The 21,295-nt window shown below is 41.6% G+C and overlaps 1 protein-coding gene across 1 annotated transcript in view; it reads right to left on the bottom strand.

The window, feature by feature from the left end:
• sncga (synuclein, gamma a) overlaps positions 1-21,295 on the bottom strand; it is a 405,959-nt gene that overhangs the window by 375,213 nt on the left and 9,451 nt on the right. The gene's annotated exons all lie outside the window — the stretch shown is intronic.

Below are 21,295 nucleotides of genomic sequence, written 5' to 3'. Positions count from 1 at the left end.
ACTTAAAAGATACTTCCAAATACAACTAAACATCCACCTTAATAAAAGGATAAGTGTTTGTGTGTCTGTCATTCCAAAAGAATGTAATAAAATGCATTGCATTTGTCATTCCAACAGATGGCGCAACAAATATTAACACTGCTTTTACAAACCCCATCCCAAATGTCATACAACAGAGACATATGCTCTGCGTGATGCATTGCAAATGTTAACACTGAGGTCTATGTTAATTACTTCAATTTCAATCCATCTTAGACGGGCAACACAGCTAGTCTAAAACATAATAATACAGTACATAATAATAATGAAAACAACTGAATATGGTACTGTACTGGAGACAGAATCTTTATCCTTTAAAATTGTTCTGATCATTGACCGACTGTAGCCTGACACTTTTCTAATGACCGATGGCGTTTCATCTCTTTGATTATATCCACTTTATTTTCAATTGTGATTGTTTTCCTTTTCTTTGATGCTTCACCAGCACTGGCATCAGATTTACACTTTGGATGGATGGGTGGTTACAAGGGTAAAAAAAAATGTAGTCAAGAACAAGGTTACAGACTCCAAACAATGCTAATAGTAACGTGATATGACAAACTGCTGAAGGTGGGAGCCATGCTATGTTGTCATGAGCGTCACAAAGTACTGTAGAGTGTGAGTTTATTATTACAAACCATGTATTTAACTCAGATTTTTAATATAATGGACTTTCTAGCAGTCCATTCTTAAGTATGACTTGTCTGTAACAACCCAAGGACTGTCTGCATCTCCAAGTTCAGGACAATAGACCAAACACTGGACCTGAGGACTCAGCCCACCTCTCTCAGTGTCCAACTTTTTGGATCACAAACAAATTCTTTTACGTTTGCTATTTGAAAATCTTGTAATGAGGCAGGACTTTCATCTGTTGGGTTTGTCTTTTGAGTTTTTGATCTCATGTTCTCTCTCATATTTCGGTCCTTGTGCTAAATATGTTTCCCCTCTGGTGGCGGAGCCCCCCCACCTGGCCCTTCTGATCACGTGTTACCAGGACTCTTTATAACAGGAGGCGCCGGTTGGAGAGCAGCACGTTCACTCCTGCTATGCATTAGGCGCAATTCTTTTAAGAGGGGTCCAAGTCCCGATAAATGGGGAAGACTTGGTTAGGAAAACAGAAGAAGTCCTGGCAACCTGCTATCTCCAGCGCCTAACAATATTCTTAAAAGAGAACTAGACGAGTAGTTTAAAATTTGAGATCCTCAGCCATACTGTTATTTTGTGACCATGTTGGTGTGGAGTTTTGTTTTGTTTTTGAAATTGAATAAAAACATCCGGCATTTCAGGATGAGGAATGTTTTGCAAATGCTCAGGTTCTCATTGTCTGGGCACCAACCCAAAGGTGAGGTTCTTCTAAAATACCTAAACATCGGTGACCATGTGGCTGAAAGAATATCTAAAAGCCACAGCTCATCTGAACTTTCCACTTTCTGCCAAACCAAATGACGAACTGCCCCTGCCAGGGCCGGATTTTCCTATAGGCTAACTAGGCTTCAGCCTAGGGCCTCAAGATCAAGAGGGGCCTACATTCAAATTGTTAGCAAAATTAAAATTACACTATTCTAAAAACAGTGAACACTAAAACACTGAACCGAAAATAAGGAGAAATTCTACGCATATGACTAATAAACAAACATAAAAATGTATTGGATAAGATCAACGCGTTCGGCTCATTGGGTCTGTTCGTTTGTATATACTAGATTGCACCAAAGTATAGTTCATACGTTCACTGATTGCTATGGCAAATATTGACGTGCCTTATGCTACTAAGCTCTGGTTTGTTCTTGCATAAATAAAGTGCAGATTGGTGTAGATTGGAACAGACAAACGAACAGACCTATTGATATCCCGACGTTCGGTTATATTCGTGTTACTTCGATAATATGAAACACGTGTTAATGTTATTAGAAAAGATTCTTATTTTAGGATTGCATACACGATCATTTGATTATCGCCTTTTGAGTTCAGTAGGTTCAATACTTTAGTGAAGTGTTTATAGACTATTGAAAAATTTTTTGTGACAATATCTTCATTTCGCGGAATTCTAGGTAAGTTCTTAACATATGTTTTAATTTGTATATTTTAAAATGTATATTACGTGCTTTATTTTATATTTTCATGATTTTATATAGGGCGGCACGGTGGCGCAGTGGGTAGCGCTGCTGCCTCGCAGTTGGGAGATCTGGGGACCTGGGTTCGATTCCCGGGTCCTCCCTGCGTGGAGTTTGCATGTTCTCCCTGTGTCTGCGTGGGTTTCCTCCGGGGGCTCCGGTTTCCTCCCACAGTCCAAAGACATGCTGGTTAGGTGGATTGGCGATTCTAAATTGGCCCTGGTGTGTGCTTGGTGTGTGGGTGTGTTTGTGTGTGTCCTGCGGTGGGTTGGCACCCTGCCCGGGATTGTTTCCTGCCTTGTGCCCTGTGTTGGCTGGGATTGGCTCCAGCAGACCCCCCTGACCCTGTGTTCGGATTCAGCGGGTTGGAAAATGGACGGATGGATGATTTTATATATATATATATATATATATATATAATTCATTATTCATAATTGCTATTTTTTTCAATGAGACAAAATAACAGTTCCATACAATCTTGATTGAAAAATGATAATTTAGTTTCATTATTGAATTAAAGATATTTTGGAAATATTTTTTAAATTGATTAGTGTTTGAAATTCAGAAATTATGAAATTAACATTTATTATTTTATAAACAATGACTATTATAAGAGACGCGCTATTCACGGAAATGAGTTTTTGTTTTACTTCAATTTATTATTCGAAAATGAATTGTAATTTACAAACTTAAAAACTGGAAGGTGAAAGGGCCTCATAAGTGGAATAGCCTAGGGCCTCTTTTCATATAAATCCGGCCCTGGCCCCTGCTATTGTGTTCACGTGTAACTATTTCACTGCAGAGTAGTTCACTTTTTAACCTCCTCTGAAATAAATAAGAGATAAGAGACTTCTTCACGCTTTGTGTGCCAGCACTGCCCTGAAGTCAAAATAAGGAGTGAACAAAGTCCCTCACGGCCAGCAGGAGCAGCACAACAAAAACACACCTTTCTGAGGCACAACGATGTGCCTGTAGATAATGAAATGAACAAAGAAAATAGAAAAGCAGGTTTGACAAATAAAATAAATCAATCGTCGCACACAGAAGAAGTTCAAAATATGGAAAACTAACATGAAGAACCACAAGCAAGCAAGCAAGCAAAAACAACAGAAAGAAGAGTTTGGTCCAAAGGGTGGACCCTGGGCATCCATAAAAGGCAAAGCGGCGTTGTGACACTTTCTTCTGACTAAACTGGCAGTGCCCATTTAACCATGAGGCTGCAACTCAACATCACGGCCGTACTGAATCCACTGAAACAACAAAATAACAAAACGAAAAGAACCTCATATACACAAAGTAGTGCAGAAACACCAACATGTCCAGCCATATTAAAGAATCATTTCTGATGCCATTGAAGAAAGTTAAGAGAAAAACAGGCGTCCAGTACAAGGCTTTGACGCTGCCTGCTGTTAGTGATGACATGTTTGCAGTGTTCATTTAAAACTTTGTGCATTCCCTCTCAACTTTTATTTTGTAGGAGGTGCTTTGGTTGTGTACGCCAAGATAGTTTTGACAGTGGATGCTAATTCTGGCTAAAACATATATATATATATTTTTTTTCAAATAGTGGCTCATAAGTCAGTATACTGTACTCCACAAAATAATGCTGTGCTGTGGGCCTGGCCCAGGTCTGCATTTATTGAAACGTCAAGGTGTTTGATGGACAGGTGTAACTATTAAGGGGCACTCCCGGACCTGAGAGTAGACCCCTGAGTGAATGGAGAGGCTTATGTTGGGCATTTTAGAGACTGCAATGAGAAGGACATTCAACCGTGAAACGTTCTGGCCAACAGCATGACTTTCCTATGGCGCCATTTCTAGTGCAAGTTCGTGGTTTTCTTTAGAACTTCTCCAGGCTGGTGGTAAGGCTGTCCTCCTGGCATTGCAAGCAATCTTTGCTTCCTTTTGGGAGACTGGCATCATCCCAACTGACTGGAAAACGGGACTTGTCATTCCTATCTGGAAAGGGAAGGGTAATCGCCTGGATTGCAGCAACTACAGGGGGGATAACACTGCTCTCGGTGTTGGGTAAGGTCCTTGCTAGGGTCGTCCTCAAAAGGATCTGTGATCACTTGCTCATCTACCAGTAACCAGAACAGTCTGGTTTTACAACTAAGAAGCCTACCATCAACCGCATCCTGGCACTGAGGGTTCTCATGGCGTGGAAACACGAATGTCAGCAGAGTTTCTTTACAGCATTTGTTGATTTTCGTAAAGCGTTCGACTCAGTTGATCATACTGAGGATTCGCGGGATCCCCTCGAGGTTGCTGGATATCATGGCCGGCCTGTACACTGGTACTGTGAGTGCTGTGCAGAGTGGAGGCAGAACCTCTGCGTTTTTCCCAGTTGATTCTGGGGTTTGTCAGGGGTATGCTCTTTCTCCTACTCTGTTCAATGCTTCTATGGACTTGGCTGTGGGGCATCTGTTGGTGAAGAAAGGTTCACGGATCTTGACTTTGCTGATGATGCTGTGATCTTCGTGGAGTCAATGGAGGCTCTGATCAGGGCGCTCGAGAGACTGAGCGAGGAATCCGAGTGTCTGGGCTTGTGAGTGTCCTGGATAAAAAACAAGATCCAGGCCTTTAATGACCTCTTGGGCACAGCCATCAGCAGTGTGTCTGTTTGCGGAGAGAGTGTTGACCTTGTTGAGAGGTTTACTTACCTTGGCAGTGACATTCATGTCTCTGGTGACTCTTCCTATGAAGTCAGTAGACAGATTGGGAGAGCATGAAAGGTCATGAGGTCGCTGGAAAGGGGTGTGTGGCGCTCCCGATATCTATGTAAAAGGACGAAGGTCCAAGTCTTTAGAGTCCTGGTGCTTCCTGTCTTGCTATATGGTTGTGGGACATGGACGCTATCCAGTGACCTGTGACAAAGACTGGACACCTTTGGTACTGTGTCTCTCCGAAAAATCCTTGGGTACAGTTGGTTTGACTTTGTGTCGAATGAGCGGTTGCTCATGGAGTCCTGAATGAGGCACATTACCTGCATTGTGAGGTAGCGTCCGTTACGGCACTACGGCCATGTGCCGCGTTTCCTGAGGGTGATCCAGCTCGTAAGATCTTCATTGTTGGGGACCCGAGTGGATGGACCCACATAACACGTAGCTGCGGCAGATAGAGGGTCATTTTCAGTAGGGGGATGACTCAAGTGCATGTCTGCCTGGGGGGCTGCCAACCAGGATTCTGAGTTGTTTCATCCTGTGGGGAGTGCGGCAACACACTGTACCAGTGCATGCTCCCCAACCTAACTTGACCTTTATTTTTTTTCTTTAGAGAGTCCATTAGGGCGGGTGGCGGTGCAATGTCGGTCCTGGAGGGCTGCAGTGGCTGCAGGTTTTTGTTCCAGCAAAATTGCTTAATTAGAAACCAATCGTTGCCAATCTCAGACCTTATTTAATTTTATGACTTGTTAGTCTGTATGTTATGTTCTTATATCGTAGATGTTTTCCTTTCCAAGGATATCAGCCAAATGATTTGATGCCTAAAGCAGATAATTTCCACTCTGTCACATTTTTCTCTTGTTAAACCCTAACCCCCCACTGTTCTAATGCACAGTGCAGTGGAGGAAGACTTTTACTGCATTCCGTTTAACCTTGGAAGTCGGATGTTGGAGCTCGGAATGACTTCACACCCAAGCTGACAGCGTTCCAGTAAAACATTCAGAAAATCAATATGGACTCGGTCAGGAAAGCCCTTGTTGTGTTTGCTCCACGAGAATGAACAGCAGTTGATAAAAGATTATTTGGTATTTTGTGCATCGAAACACCGGAGCAACACGTGCACAGGCAGAAGTTGGACAGTATTGTGTGGACGAGACACGGATAGACAGAAATGCTAACAAACAGTATAATACTACAGCTTTCAGTAATGTTCATTGTGCACGTCACCATCTTAGACTGACATCACTTGACAGAGCAGCCCTGAGTTAGAAATCCAGTTGAAAATTCCCACCAGGAACTCAGAAATCCTGACTTCTCAATTCAAATGGAACACAGCATTTATTATGGCAGAGGGAAATTTGCCTGCAGCATTAAAGTACAAAACGTAAGGCATTGTTACTCAGGGGTGGCACGGTGGCGCAGTGGGTTGCACTGCTGCCTCGCAGTTAGGAGACCTGGGTTCGCTTCCCGGGTCCTCCCTACGTGGAGTTTGCATGTTCTCCCCGTGTCTGCGTGGGTTTCCTCCCACAGTCCAAAGACATGCAGGTTAGGTGGATTGGCGATCCTAAATTGGCCCTGGTGTGTGGGTGTGTTTGTGTGTGTGTCCTGCGGTGGGTTGGCACCCTGCCCAGGATTGGTTCCTGCCTTGTGCCCTGTGTTGGCTGGGATTGGCTCCAGCAGACCCCCGTGACCCTGTGTTCAGATTCAGCGGGTTGGAAAATGGATGGATGGATTGTTACTCAGACATAAGAAAATAAGCCAAAACACACCAGCTGACCACCAGTGTCATCAGATTAGTACAAAGATTAATAACTATCTTTAATTGTGTATAATAATAATAATTCAGGAATCAAAATGTGCAGCCTGATGGCAACAGCTAAAATTGTTCAGAAAAAGAGGATGGCGTCTGTCTGCTAGGATTGAGTCGGCCTTCTGTTTTGTGACAGACGTCTCCTGCATAACAACGCAACTCGATCATGGTAGGTCCATTAATGGCTTGGGATTCATAAAAATGATGTAGGGAACTGAACCTGGGTAACGTACATGTATAATCTGGGGGTCCTCCACACAGTCCTGGAGGGTGGCTGTGACTGAAGGGTTTGGTTTTTTTTTTTTGTTGTTGTAGGCCAATTTCATAATTAGAAGCCAATCACCGCTAAGAACACAGAATTTGTTGTTTTGTTCTGTCACATCAGGTCATTCTCATATGGCAACTTTTTCTTTTCTGAGAATGTTTTGTGGCCTGGAGCACGTTAATAAATCTCGGTCCTACTTTAGTATTTTTTTTTTCACATTTTGTTAAAACAGCTGCTTCATGATAGAGACACGGGTGTAAATGGGACCAGTTTAGATAACCAGTCATCTTCTAACCTGCTTACTTCCTGAGCAGGGCTGCAGGGGGACTGATGCTAATCCCAGCTAACATTGGGGTGCAGCGCAGTAACAAACCCTGAACAGAACAGCAGTCCATTATAGGGCTAACACACCAAACACTCACTAGGGCCATCACCAGTTCACCTAACCTGCATGTCTTTGGACTGTGGGAGGAAACCCAAGCAGACACGGGGAGAACATGCAAACTCCAGGCAGGGAAAACCTGGGATGTAAACCCTGAACTCCTTACTTCAAAGGCAGTGCCGCCCTGCCGGTCTCCTTTTACTATTTCCATTTTCTTATTAATGGGCAGTTGCTTAAGGGAACAAGAAGGTAAAATCAAAGTATACAACCGTTTAAGACTAAAGGAAGCAATTAAGTGTTGCAAATTTTAATGAGTTCAATAAATAAAACACAAAACTTTTGTTCTGGCTCTACACTACTTGAACAGCCACCATGTGGAAACGATGCCTGCTGACTTGGACGCAATATGTCTGGTCACATAAGACAGTCGCGCTCATTTTTAAACGTCACCCTCGGTGTTACGAGGCGCTGAGTCTTTGATGAGACGCAATATCATCACGTGTGTCGAAAGTGTAAAAGTCCACTGGGATGTCAGGCAATGACATGACTAGCAATGAGCTAAAAGTGAAGTTGACATTTTGGGCCATTGCCACAGGAAGAAAGGTCTTTAGTTCACGTCTGGGAGTGTTTTCACACACTTAATTCATATGTGCCTGCCTGTCATTTAGTATTTAAATAAAATTCTACAGGAAAATAAAACCACTGAAGATGTTTCCTGTTACTTGTAGACATTTTGTTAAGCATACAGACGTGTGTGGTGTTTGTTCAGGTAGTGTGATACTCACTTTGCCAATTATGATGAAAATCTTTGTGATCGTAACCCTAAATATGCATTAGAAACAGAAACAAAACTCTCGACAATCCTTAGCGCCCTCTGCAGTAAGGACTATTTCCAGGTATCTGTGAGACCCAAGCTTCCTGTGTAGTGTGGATTTCTTCTAAGAAAATGCATTAATATGCACAATGATGTTTGCATGTTCTCCCTGTGTCTGCGTGGGTTTCCTCCCACAGTCCAAAGACATGCAGGTTAGGTGCATTGGCGATCCTAAATTGTCCTTAGTGTGAGTGTGTGTGTGTGTGCCCTGTGGTGGGCTGGCGCCCTGCCCTGTGTTGGCTGGGATTGGCTCCAGCTGACCCCCGTGACCCTGTAGTTAGCATATAGCAAGTTGGATAATGGATGGATGGATGCACAATGATGCATTTTTTTTCTGCATGTTCATTCATACGCAGAATATTTTTATTTCATAAAAACGCACCACTTTCCTTTGCACCGTTTTGAAGAGGAGCCACAGAATTTGACTGGTTTTACTGGTGAGCTCCAGAGTTTATGTATTGCACAGCGGCAGAAAAAACACAAGTAACACAGGATTGTGAAAAAGACCTTCGGGAACATTATTTTTTTCTTCTTTTCCATCCCAAATAAATGTAAAAACCTGTGAAAACCTCTTCTCTGAGAGTTTCACATCTCGTGTTGTGAAATTAAATACAGTCGACCCTTGATATACGACCGGCCTGACATGCGAACAACTTGATTTATGACCAAAATTTTTGTTTTGATTTACGACCAACATCTTGCGTTACGACCTGAGTGCGGTCACGTGTATCCGCTTACGCGATTGTAAACAAACAGCCGAGAGCGTTTGTAAGCGTCAGTCGGTGCCCAGATACGTGTTTATGAACGTAATTTCGGTCAGTGCAGTGATTTATATAATTTATTTCGATAATTGCTAAGGAAGGAAGAGAAGGTAACAAAGGTAAAGAAAGCAATCACAATCGAAACGAAGAAGGAAATTGTGCGGAAATATGAGAGTGGTGTTCATGTGACCAATCTCGCTAATATGTACAGCATGTCGAAATCTATGGAGGACTATTTCGGTCAAAATTAAATAAATAAATAAATGCGCAAATAAATTAAAGTTCTGTGAAATGTGAGCATAAATAAATAAATGTATCATGAAATGAAGCCTTAATAAATAAATTTGCCATGAAATGAGAGCATAAATAAATAAATGTGTCACGAAATATGTTTTTTGTTGCTTATTTATTTATTTCATTTTGTCCGTAACATTCCTCCAAACCATCATGAAATACGACTTGAAATAAAACTGTCACTTTCACTCGTCAAAGTTGAGAGGGTGGGCTCTAACACACCCTCTAGTTATTGATTGGTTAATCGACTTCTGTAGATTGGCTATGCCTAATTCAACATGGCTGTGTGTGAGATGGAAGTAAACGAGATAGCACAAGAATTAATTAGAAAAATGCTTACTACTGCCGATGAAATGGATTCTGCCGAAGATATCACATATTTCAGAGACAGAATTGTTGCAGAGAAATGGAAGAATGCAAGAAGACTGACGTTCCAGTTTGAATTAAATATCACACATTTTACTTAACCATGTAATTTCACATTTATGATCTTTTCACACTGCTGACATTATTCTGCGGGCGGCACGGTGGCGCAGTGGGTAGCGCTGCTGCCTCGCAGTTGGGAGACCTGGGGACCCGGGTTCGCTTCCCGGGTCCTCCCTGCGTGGAGTTTGCATGTTCTCCCCGTGTCTGCGTGGGTTTCCTCCGGGTACTCCGGTTTCCTCCCACAGTCCAAAGACATGCAGGTTAGGTGGATTGGCGATTCTAAATTGGCCCTAGTGTGTGCTTGGTGTGTGGGTGTGTTTGTGTGTGTCCTGCGGTGGGTTGGCACCCTGCCCTGGATTGGTTCCTGCCTTGTGCCCTGTGTTGGCTGGGATTGGCTCCAGCAGACCCCCGTGACCCTGTGTTCGGATTCAGCGGGTTGGAAAATGGATGGATGGATGGACATTATTCTGCAAAACCAAAATTATTTCTCTCCTTCCATACTTTACATTATGTTAACTGGGCTACTTATTTGTGGTCTAATAATATTACATACCTGTGAAGGAGATCCTCTTTTCTCCAAGTCCAGAGGCAGCAAGGCTTGCTTTGACAAACACACTTGGTATTTTGGTAGAAGTCTGGTCACTTAGACAACAGAAATTATGTGTGTACATTATGTGATGTACTATGCTTGGACAAGGCATCCTTCTAGTAGACCTAAATTGCCTCCTTGGGTTGTTTGAGCCCCCATACGGGGCAAATAGCCGTGCTACCTCTGCTGTTAATTAAAAGAAGCAACACATTTAATTTTTGACATGCAGCAATATAGTTTTTAACAAGATAAAATTGAATGTGTTCAATAAATGTGCTCATCACTGTATTTCTTTCACTGCAACACTGAAAGCCCAGTTAAATGTAGAGGAGAATCATCCTTTCTGGAATGTGGGCACCATGTTTTGAGGATTGTTTAGGAAAGCTAGAAGTAGCAACATACTACAAATAACTACAGAAGGGTAAAACTGAATCAGGATACCAGGAAACACTGTATAAAAAATATACTCACTAAACTGCAAGGAATCACAGGTCTTAGAGAAAGAGAGAGAGAGTATAAATAAATGTTTAAAACCTACTTTAAACAGTAATTATGGGGGGTGGTGAAAAACAAAGAAAGGTGTTGTTTAATTACGAAAAGGGGGGAAAAAACAGGTAAAACAACAACAAAAAACCCCAGAAACCAATTGTATAAAGAATACAAACTGAAATGAAAATGAATCAAATTTTTATATATAAAAAGTGGTAGAAAAAGCAGAAAAAGGCAAAGGTAGTAGACTAACAATTACATAGAATAAAAAATTAAAAATACAATTACATGAAAAATATAAACAATGTGATATAAGAAAATAGAACATATTGGTAAACATGGAAAAATAATTAAGAAAAAAGTAAAAAATGAAATACAGTCACATATTGAGAAATCAAGGAAAAATACATGCATAACAACATAGGAAATTAGTAACGGAAAGCTATTTAATAGCATGAAAAATTAACTCAAAATTGTTTCCACAGTCTTTCTGCTGTGGGTTACTGAATGTACTAAAACAAACACTTGCAACAATATATGTGTATAACATACCGTTAAGTGAGAAGAAAAACAACTGTTCATATTAAAGTTTATTATCCTAAAAATGCACATAAACCTGTTTTGTTTCCTCCACATCCTTTGCATCAAATTAATTTCTGCATTCTCAGTCTACCAAAATCACTTGACAGTAGGTGAAAACTGCATTTTAAGATAACCACTGTTCAATTATACTCATTGTAACAAAGTGAATATAAAGAGGCGAGTATGTTTATAAAATGATGGCTCCAACTCAACTATTGTGCGACATTCACAAAATATTTCTGTTAGATTTAATAGCTCTTCAGTATTTAGCAACTGATATTTCGTTTGTGATGTGGCTACCGTCAGGTCTTTCTGTTTACTTGTAGGCAGGTTTGTATTTTGCAGACAAATAACTATTGCAAATTTACAGCGCTATTAGCACAGCCACCTAAAATACAGTAGTATATCTTGAACAGGAGTAGAGTGAGTACTCGACAAAGTGGGGGTAGGTCTTCGGCTATCAAGTGGGGCACTTACAGCTGAAACCTCATGTGCTGATTCCTGAGGGGATGAAGAGGTTAGAGCTTCCTGAATTAAAACTGCCGCTTCACGTAGCAACTCTGGGCAACTTTTTGTAGCAGTCATATTCGCCATGGACACTCACAAGCACAACTTTAAGCATGCGCTTTGGTACCTTGAGAATCATATGGCTCATAGTTCGATTACTCTAGGCTGAAGGTAACACTCAACAAATCAATAACTAGAGGGTGTGTTAGAGCCCACCCTCTCAACTTTGACGAGTGAAAGTGACAGTTTTATTTCAAGTCGTATTTCATGATGGTTTGGAGGAATGTTACGGACAAAATGAAATAAATAAATAAGCAACAAAAAACATATTTCGTGACACATTTATTTATTTATGCTCTCATTTCATGGCACATTTATTTATTAAGGCTTCATTTCATGATACATTTATTTATTTATGCTCACATTTCACAGAACTTTAATTTATTTGCGCATTTATTTATTTATTTAATTTTGTCCGAAATAGTCCTCCATAGAAATCCACCATCTCGACAATTTTACAAAGAAAAGATTTGTATAAGGAGGCTCCTTCCTAACAATAACCACCTTCCATTTCATTCTCCTCTTCCTCCTTTCCTGCAGCCCAAAGATGTCAAATTAAATGGTGAGTACAGTATGAAATTGTTGTTTCTGGTAGGCTCGGTACTTTTTATAACTTTTTGGTTAGTACATTAGAAAGATTATTGGTGTTTTGGTAAATTATGCACATTATACAACCCTTTTTTATTATGAAAAGGTTAAGTAAGTGTTGCTATGGGAGGTTCGGAACGCATTATGGGTATTTCCATTATTTCTTATGGGAAAAATAGTCTTGACTTACAACCAACTTGAGTTACAACCAGCCCTCACGAACGAATTGAGTTCGTAAGTCAAGGGTCCACTGTATTAGCATCTCTAAACTGTTTGAGAAACGATCACTCGCCACGAGAGCACCTCTTTTGTCATTTGTAAAGTTTGTACTTTGTGCTGCAGCTCATGTAATTCCTTCATCACACAGACAGCATTACAGTATATTTCAATTTCGCAGGATGTTCTGTGCAGACCGCTTTGAGTGGCACATCTCATAAACAATTAAATGCCTTGACTGCCCACCTAATATAAGAATGGGTGGAAGCGAGCAATTCTTTATGTGGAGGGTCTATGGCATTTCATGCCAAAGGGCAGGGGACTTCAACTCTAACATCCCACTCTCCTCTCATTCACTTGGATTAATGGGACTGGTGGCACAAGTAAGGATCTCTCCTGAAAAAGAACACTAATTCCTGACAGCAATGTAAAAGAGGACACACTTTTACAAGTCATATGGTTTAAAAAGAAATGCAAAACAAAACAAACAAAAGGAAATGTGGCGCTCAGCAGGCTCCTGTCAATAATGGAGAATCCACTGCATCCACTGAACAGGATCATCTCCAGACAGAGGAGCAGCTTCAGCGGCAGACTGCTGTCAATGTCCTGCTCCACTGACAGACTGAGGAGATTGTTCCTCCCGTACACTATGCGACTCTTCAATTCCACCCGGGGGGTAAACATTAACATTATTCAAAGTTATGGTCTGTCTGTATACCTGCATTGTTATCACTCTTTAATTTAATATTTTCTTTATCAGTATGCTGCTGCTGGAGTATGTGAATTTAACCTTGGGATTAATAATCTATCTATCTATCGCCAGTACATTTTTTTGGCTATTTGAGTCTCTTAAATAAAACATTTATTACTTTAATGGTGAATATTTTTTCAGCTTTGAGCACAGCTGCTGCTTTTGTTTTAAGGTTTTCCTTTTTTCCCTATGAATTATTATAAAACAATCTGGTAACGTCTTCAACATCACCATCTTTTATGTTATAAACGTATTGTCATCCAAAGCAGACATTCAACAACTCATCAGAAAATATTTGTTCACGCACTGTCCTGACTGAGGATTTCAGAAATCATATCTTGGTGATTAACACGGTCATAAATAGTGGGCCAGGAATTTAATCTGTTAAAATCTTTTTATACTTCAATGAAAATTATGATTGTCAGATTATACCAAAATCTGTCATTTATCGACGCTCGTTCTTCTGTAATATTTTCACAAATCAGTTTTCCACCAGTCTTGAGCTCTTTTACTCTAACAACTTTTTTTTAGTGTTAGTTTAAAAAAAGTTTGGAAAATGTTGATTAGGTAAATGTTTTCTTTCTGTCTGAAGCTTTCTGGACTGCTGATGAATTATTAAAACAAACGGAGTAGGTCAATGATCATTTATTGCATTTATTTTTCTCTAGTATGCCTGCCATATTAACCACATCCATTTTCCACCGTGAATCAATATTGGAAGCTTCAAACCTTGTTTCTTATAAAATGAATTAATGCTGGTTGGAGTTTTGTGCACAAATGTCTGCCAGATTATCATCAAGACGGCTGATGGTATTAAATCTTCTAACCGGAATACAGAAGAACTCTTTTCAATGATTCATTCTCGCCAAGACCCCTGACGTGTTATCCGATGAATGGTCAAGGTGGTCTGGATTTTCCCTACCATAGCCAGCTCTAGACAGAGTACATCATGGCTAGGACAGTGATGCTTGTGGAAGAGCATTGGGACATTTTCAGTTTCCACTCTAAGTGGTGCCATTGTCATCATACATTCACTTTCTTTTGACTTCTTTGATCAGGCGGTTCATTTCTTATTTTTTTCAGCATTAGCTGTAGAAAAGGTAAGAGTTTACATAATTAGAAATGTAAGCTATGACTTATGGAAAACACCCATTATTTTATGGAAGTTGTGTTTTCTTTCACCACAGTGGTCTCACTCACTATGCATGTTGATTGTTTTTGAGTTCCCAGAATACGCTTAGCCAGTTTCAGATTAGTTTGTTAGACTTGACCACGATCAAACACTCCTGCGCCATCCTCAGAGGTGTTCAGATTAAATGAAGATCAGACAGTTTCACTCATGTCCTGCTCCTCAGAATCACAATTCCTCAGACAACATCAGAAACATTTGGTGGGACAACAAGCAAGCGGCAACTCGGCGGCTGAACGTCAGAGTGATTCATCCCAGCATCTGCCAGGTAAGACCACAAAAGCAGGAGAATGTCTGAACTAGACAATGGCTGCATTCACATTGCAGCTCAATTCCAATTTTGTCAGTTATGTGTGACACATCTGAGCTTTTTAGAGTAGTGGGAGTACAAAACAACTACAGTACAAGGAATTTGAATTTGAATTTGTGATTTAGGCCACTATTGTCAGTGATGCAAATCTGATACGGGCTCACATGACTTGAGCTGGGTCTGAACTTCGGTTGTGCCAAGTTGTGAATTACAATAGTACTGAATGAGAAAAGGTTGCAAATGTTTTGCAATGGGGTTGTCGCTTGCAGAGGAAAACACTCCCCATGGATGACAACGTCCAAGATAGTCCAAAGGACCCAGCCCATACTCTACCACTTTACGATGATCGACTCAGATTCTCCAAGGAGGACAAACGAAGATCTGAGGCAGTTCCACAAGGAGGATGGATTCCCTGGATCACACGTCACGGTGATTGCAGAACGCAAAGAAATGCAAAAGCAGTGGTTTAGAAATACATACAACCCAAATGCTTAGCTGACCTCGATCATGCATGCATGTTGAAAATCGAGCTCAATGAAAGCAGCAACTCAGCATGGCAACTGGAAAAAAAGCGAGGTGATGGACTTAAGCATTCAGGGGGCAGTTGTTGGCCCATGTAGCTCAACTACTACAGGTGTTCTGACAGAAATGTTGTGCCTCATACGAGGTGTGATCAAAAAGTACGGTGAATGTTGATGCAGAGCACCATCCAAGAGCAACACACAGCAATTCAATGCAGGTTCTGACATGTCCATCCTAGAGCCTAGTTTGTGACAAGTTTTTCGACTTGTTTGATACTGTCAGTCGTTTGTGAGCCACTGTTGAGTTCAAGTGTGTTTTTCAAGTTTGTCGTTAATAATGGATATCGAGCAACGCATTAACATGAAATTTTGTTTCAAATTGGAAAAAGCTCAGGAAATCCATCAGATGTTAAAATCGGTTTATGGTGAAACTGCACCGACAATTAAGACTGATCGATTTCGTAATGGATATGACTCGGTTGAAGACGAGAAAAGATCAGGATGTCCTTCAACATCAATAACCGAGGAAAATGTTGAAATGGTTTCATTCTTCATCATGACAATGCTCCTTGTCACACATCCCTACTAGTACGACAATTTCTGTTGAATAAAAACATTACGCTGTGTCCGCATCCAGCTTATGCGCCGGATCTGGCACCGTGCGACTTCTGGCTCCTCCCTAAATTGAAAATGACCATGAAAGGCAAACGATTTCAATCCATTGAGGACATCCAGGCAGCCATGACAGCCCAGTTTTCGAAAGAAAACTTCCAGAACTGCTTTGCAAAGTGGCAGGAGCATTGGGATAAGTGCAATCGAAGTGGAGGAGAGTATTTTGAGGGTGACTAGTAGTTGGAACGTTTATTGCAGTAAAGGATTTACTTTTTTTAAAACATTCACCGTATTTTTTGATCACACCTCGTAAATACTGAATATTTTTTTAAGAAGGTCTTGCAGACAACCATTGGCATAAATCATTGAAAATTACCTTCAACGTTCTGAAATTGCCAAGTTAACAGTCTTACATCAAACCCCTCCACATCTTATCCTCACCTGTTCTTGTACCCGTTTCATGTCTACTGCTTTCATTTTCTACAGTATTTCTCGCTCTTGCTGTCATGAACAGATGTCTTGCACTAAACACAATGTTATGTAGCACAGCAGCCAGCACACTGTTAGTGTTCATGGCGGCCTGATAGATCACATCTGTTTGACACATTTCTCTCTATTAATTTTGCACATGCAGGGCACATTCAGGGTAGATTTGGTTTGCTTGCAAAAATTAATTAAAACTGGATATGAAACAAAACTCTGAACTGAGTTAGTTTTAGAGGCAGCATGAACGTAGCCGGTAACACCTCAAGGAGTGTCAGACAAATGGAAGTCAGACAAACCCAAGATTACCACAGCATCTGGACAGGAAGAAATTTAGGAGAGTCAGGGTGGGCCTTTAGTAGTTTGTTTGAAAAGAGGTCTGTCCGCAAGAGGATTGCAGCTCGAGGAAGCTGGCTGAGGTAAAAGTAGATTAACAGAGGCTGCCAGATCTTTAGGGTGGACCTTCATAAATAGTCAGCTGCATTTACATGATTTTAGAGATCGATATTAGAGGCAAACGATACAAGAGGGGGCTCTGGTTTTATATTTAACTAGCTATGCTACCTGTCAAAGACAGGTAATAGAACAATTTAAAAATATCTGCTGTCTCATACCCTATGTGTACCTTCAGCACCTTTCCTCGGTATCCTTGTGTGTCTGAGCCCATCTTCAACGGTGCTCCCTCTCCAGCGTGCATTCCCATAAAGCCGGCTTCTCAAACTCTGTCATTAGTTTCAAGGTGCCTTTCTCAGCTCCTGTCCAGTTTGATACTTGACGTCTTTGAAGGCGTCTCTCTCAGCCTTTACTCCTCCTTGTGTGTCTCACACTCGCTCTTCCTCTTTCAATTGTGTCAACAGAGCCAAATTGACCAGTCATATTGCTCAGTGTTGTCACGCTTGGGTCACAGATTTGTACAGGAGGTTGTAGAAAAAAAGGAACTTTATTCAAAGTACTGCAAACAAACATTTGTCTCTTTTCAAAAGTTTAAACGTGCTCCATGACAAGTCAGAGATGACAGTTCCGCCAGGAGCAGAGATTGTCTGAGAGAGAGAGAGAAACAAAACAACCAATTCCAAAGCTGAGAGGCGCTGCACAATACTTTTAAGTAAGCGGAGTACCGCGTGAGAGGTTTATTGCACATTATAGCGCAAGTAAGAAGGGTAAGGAGCAATGTGAAGGTAGACTGTCAGCTGTTTCAGGGGTTTTCCCAGGGGCGTCTGTGTCCTCTGAGGGTGTGATCAGCGCTCCAGCTTACAGTGTCAATAAAGCCAAACTGACCAATCAAATTGATTTAAGGGGCTGGACACTCACAGGCCTTATGTATATTTTTTATGCTGAATCTTGATGGAAATATTGCTGAAGTCTGCTAAACTCAATCCTAGTGAGACAAATGTTTCCAGTTTTCTTTCTGATGTGCTTCATTCAGTTTAGAGGCTTTTGGTTTGGAAATCACTGGCTTCAGTTTCCTTTTATTTCTGTTTTCTTAGCCCATTCACCAATTTTCCCTTGATAACAGCTTCACCTTCTGGTAAAGGCAATTTCAGAAAACTGTTAATAAAAAAAAATACGTAACTTTCCAGATCAGCCTTTTAATCTGGTATCACATCAATCTTTGATATAACCAAATGCATTTCTTTGTAATTTGCTCATTTAGATCAAATTACACAAAAGAAAAAATCTGAAAGCACACATCGGAGGTGTTCACTATGTCTAGAAACCAGGCTTCTTTTCAAATTTGATTGTATGGACCTGTTTCCTAACATTTTTCTCAGATTATTAATGTTTTACAAAAACCAATGCACTAATGGAACAAAGAGGCAAAAGGTATGGCACCGCACATCCACAAGATTTGCTCTGCTAGTTCTTGAAGCTATCGACTACCTGGGTGGGGATGCGTGTGTAAATGCCATGGAGTGAATGCCCTTTGAGCAGACCTCGGATCTCACACACGCTCTCAACATTTTCTGGTTACCATAACTTTCAGAAAGATGTGAGGATGCACAAGATTGGACATTCCACAAATGGACTTTTGGAACAACATATTGCACCAACCTGGACAGGTCAATTCCTCTTACCGAAGCACAAGCCCAATTTAGTTGGTTTTAAAATGGCTTTCTTGTACTTTTCAATGTGCGCCCCCCCCCCCCCCCATTTTAAATACCTTTTCATTCAGTTTTCATGAATTTGTTCATTTCGGTTTACTTGGTTTTCGGTGGTCCAGTAACCATCTGTGTCCACATGGAATTTTTTCTCCTGGTATTCTGCTTTCCGCCAGCATCTCAAGGACATGTTGGTCTCACAATTATACCTATTACCGTGTCCCTCGGGGAATCCAGTGGGGGGTGCTATAGTTATGTATATGTTATAGTAACATAATATTATGTGCTATAGTTATGTATATGTTATAGTAACATAATATTATGTGCTATAGTTATGTATATGTTATAGTAACATAATATTATGTAGTAAAACCTTAACAAAGACTTCCTTTGGTCTTAACACTTACAAAGCATCCCAAAGTGCTTATTCATCTCTGAGCAGTGAGGCATATTAAGAGCTTGTGATACACTGGGAAAATAACTTGCGAATATGAGCACCTCTTTTGGATCACACTCCTCAGCGTCCCTGGAAAAGTCTATTCGGGGGTCCTGGAGAGGAGGGTCCGTCGGATAGTCGAACCTCGGATTCAGGAGGAACAGTGTGGTTTTCATCCTAGTCTCGGAACAGTGGACCAGCTCTACACCTTTAGCAGGGTCCTGGAGGGTGCATGGGAGTTCGCCCAACCAGTCTACATGTGTTTTGAGGACTTGGAAAAAGCGTTCGACTGTGTCCCTCAGGGAATCCAGTGGGGGGTGCTCCGGAAGTATGGGGTACTGGACCCCCTGATAAGGACTGTTCGGTCCCTGTACAACTGGTGTCAGAGCTTGGTCCGCATTGCCGGCAGTAAGTTGAACCCGTTTCCAGTGAGAGTTGGACTTCGCCAGGGCTGCCCTTTGTCATCGATTCTGTTCATAACTTTTATGGACAGAATTTCTAGGTGCAGCCAGGGTGTTGAGAGGGTCCGGTTTGGTGGACTCAGGATTGGGTCACTGCTTTTTGCAGATGATGTTGTCCTGGTTGCTTCATCAGGCCGTGATCTTCAGCTCTCTCTGGATCGGTTCGCAGCCGAGTGTGAAGCAGATGAGATGGGAATCAGCACCTTCGAATCCGAGACTGTGGTCCTCAGCCGGAAAAGGGTGGAGTGCCCTCTCAGGGTTGGGAACGAGATCCTGCCCCAAGTAGAGGAGTTCAAGTTTCTCTGGGTCTTGTTCATGAGTGAGGGAAGAATGGCGCGGGAGATCGACAGGTGGATCGGTGCGGCATCCGCAGTGATGCAGGCTCTGCATCGGTCTGTCGTGGTGAAAAAGGAGCTGAGCCGCAAGGCGAAGCTCTCAATTTACCAGTCGATCTATGTTCGTACCCTCACCTATGGTCATGAGCTATGGGTAGTGACCGAAAGAACGAGATCACAAATACAAGCGGCTGAAATGAGTTTCCTCCGCAGGGTGTCTGGGCTTTCCCTTAAAGATAGGGTGAGAAGCTTGGTCATCCAGGAGGGGCTCAGAGTAGAGCTGCTGCTCCTCCGTACCGAGAGGAGTCAGATGAGGTGGCTCGGGCATCTGATCAGGATGCCTCCTGGACACCTCCCTGGTGAGGTGTTCCGTTCCAGGCACGTCTAACCGGGAGATGGCCCCGGGGAAGACCCAGGACACGCTGGAGGAACTATATCTCTCGGCTGGCCTGGGAACGCTTTGGGATTCTCCCGGAAGAGATAGAAGAAGTGGCTGAGCTGCTCTGCTCAAGCTGCTGCCCCCGCGACCTGATCTTGGATAAGCGGAAGAGGATGGATGGATGGACGAGGACTTGAAATTTGGATTGTAGGTTATCCTTGGCCCATAGGTGCTCGCTAAGAAACGGTTTTAAAAATTTCATGATCCAAGTGCAAAATTTCTTATAGTTTTTTAGACCCGTTTGTATGTCTGTCCGCATTTCACGAGAGAACTACTTAACGGATTTAGATCGGGTTTTTTTCTATAATTTGCTTGAACATTCTCATTGCGCTAAGTATCATAGTTCGCTTGTGGTACCGATTTATTAGCATGAATCCGAGAAGGAAATAACTATGTCAGCAATAATCAAGATACAGATCCGTATGTGCCACCTTTTGAAGGATTGGCGAATTGTGAATTGCCAGCTAGTGAATTACAAAACAGAGGAAATCAGGATTTTAAATGCCTACCAAAGACTTTAACTAGTGAGACTAAAGTCAGTAGCTCACATTTAGTAAAGATACTGAAAAGAAAAAATGATAGAATAGCAAAGGGCACCTTGAAATTGTATTAATGAATTCATTATAAAAAATAATCCTGTGGGTTATATGTTAGATGGAAGACCCCCCTCTAAAATGTTGTTTTGTTAAATTTAGGGGGAAGCAACTGCACAACTTGTATGGTTTGTAGCAGTGCTACTTAAAAAGTACTACATCTGCCAGTGGCCACGCACTATTGGATAGCTTTGGAGGGCACAGGGGCTGCTGGGAAGGAGATTGAGCAGGCAGACCCTCTAAAAATGAACCTAAAAGACACAGAGAGGAAGGTGATTGACCGTCTGTTTGTCCATACGCCTCATACACACACATGGATTATGACTTGACCTCCTTGGATTACAGTTCCTGTCTGGAAGTTCCTGTATGTTCTGTCATGCGCCTGCCTGTCCTTGTGAGTTCATACTGAT

The sequence above is a fragment of the Erpetoichthys calabaricus genome, chromosome 2 (genome assembly GCF_900747795.2).
Source record: "Erpetoichthys calabaricus chromosome 2, fErpCal1.3, whole genome shotgun sequence".
NCBI lineage: Eukaryota > Metazoa > Chordata > Cladistia > Polypteriformes > Polypteridae > Erpetoichthys > Erpetoichthys calabaricus.
The sequence above is the reverse complement of the archived record's forward strand: the minus strand, read 5'-3'. Positions and strand labels throughout refer to the sequence as shown.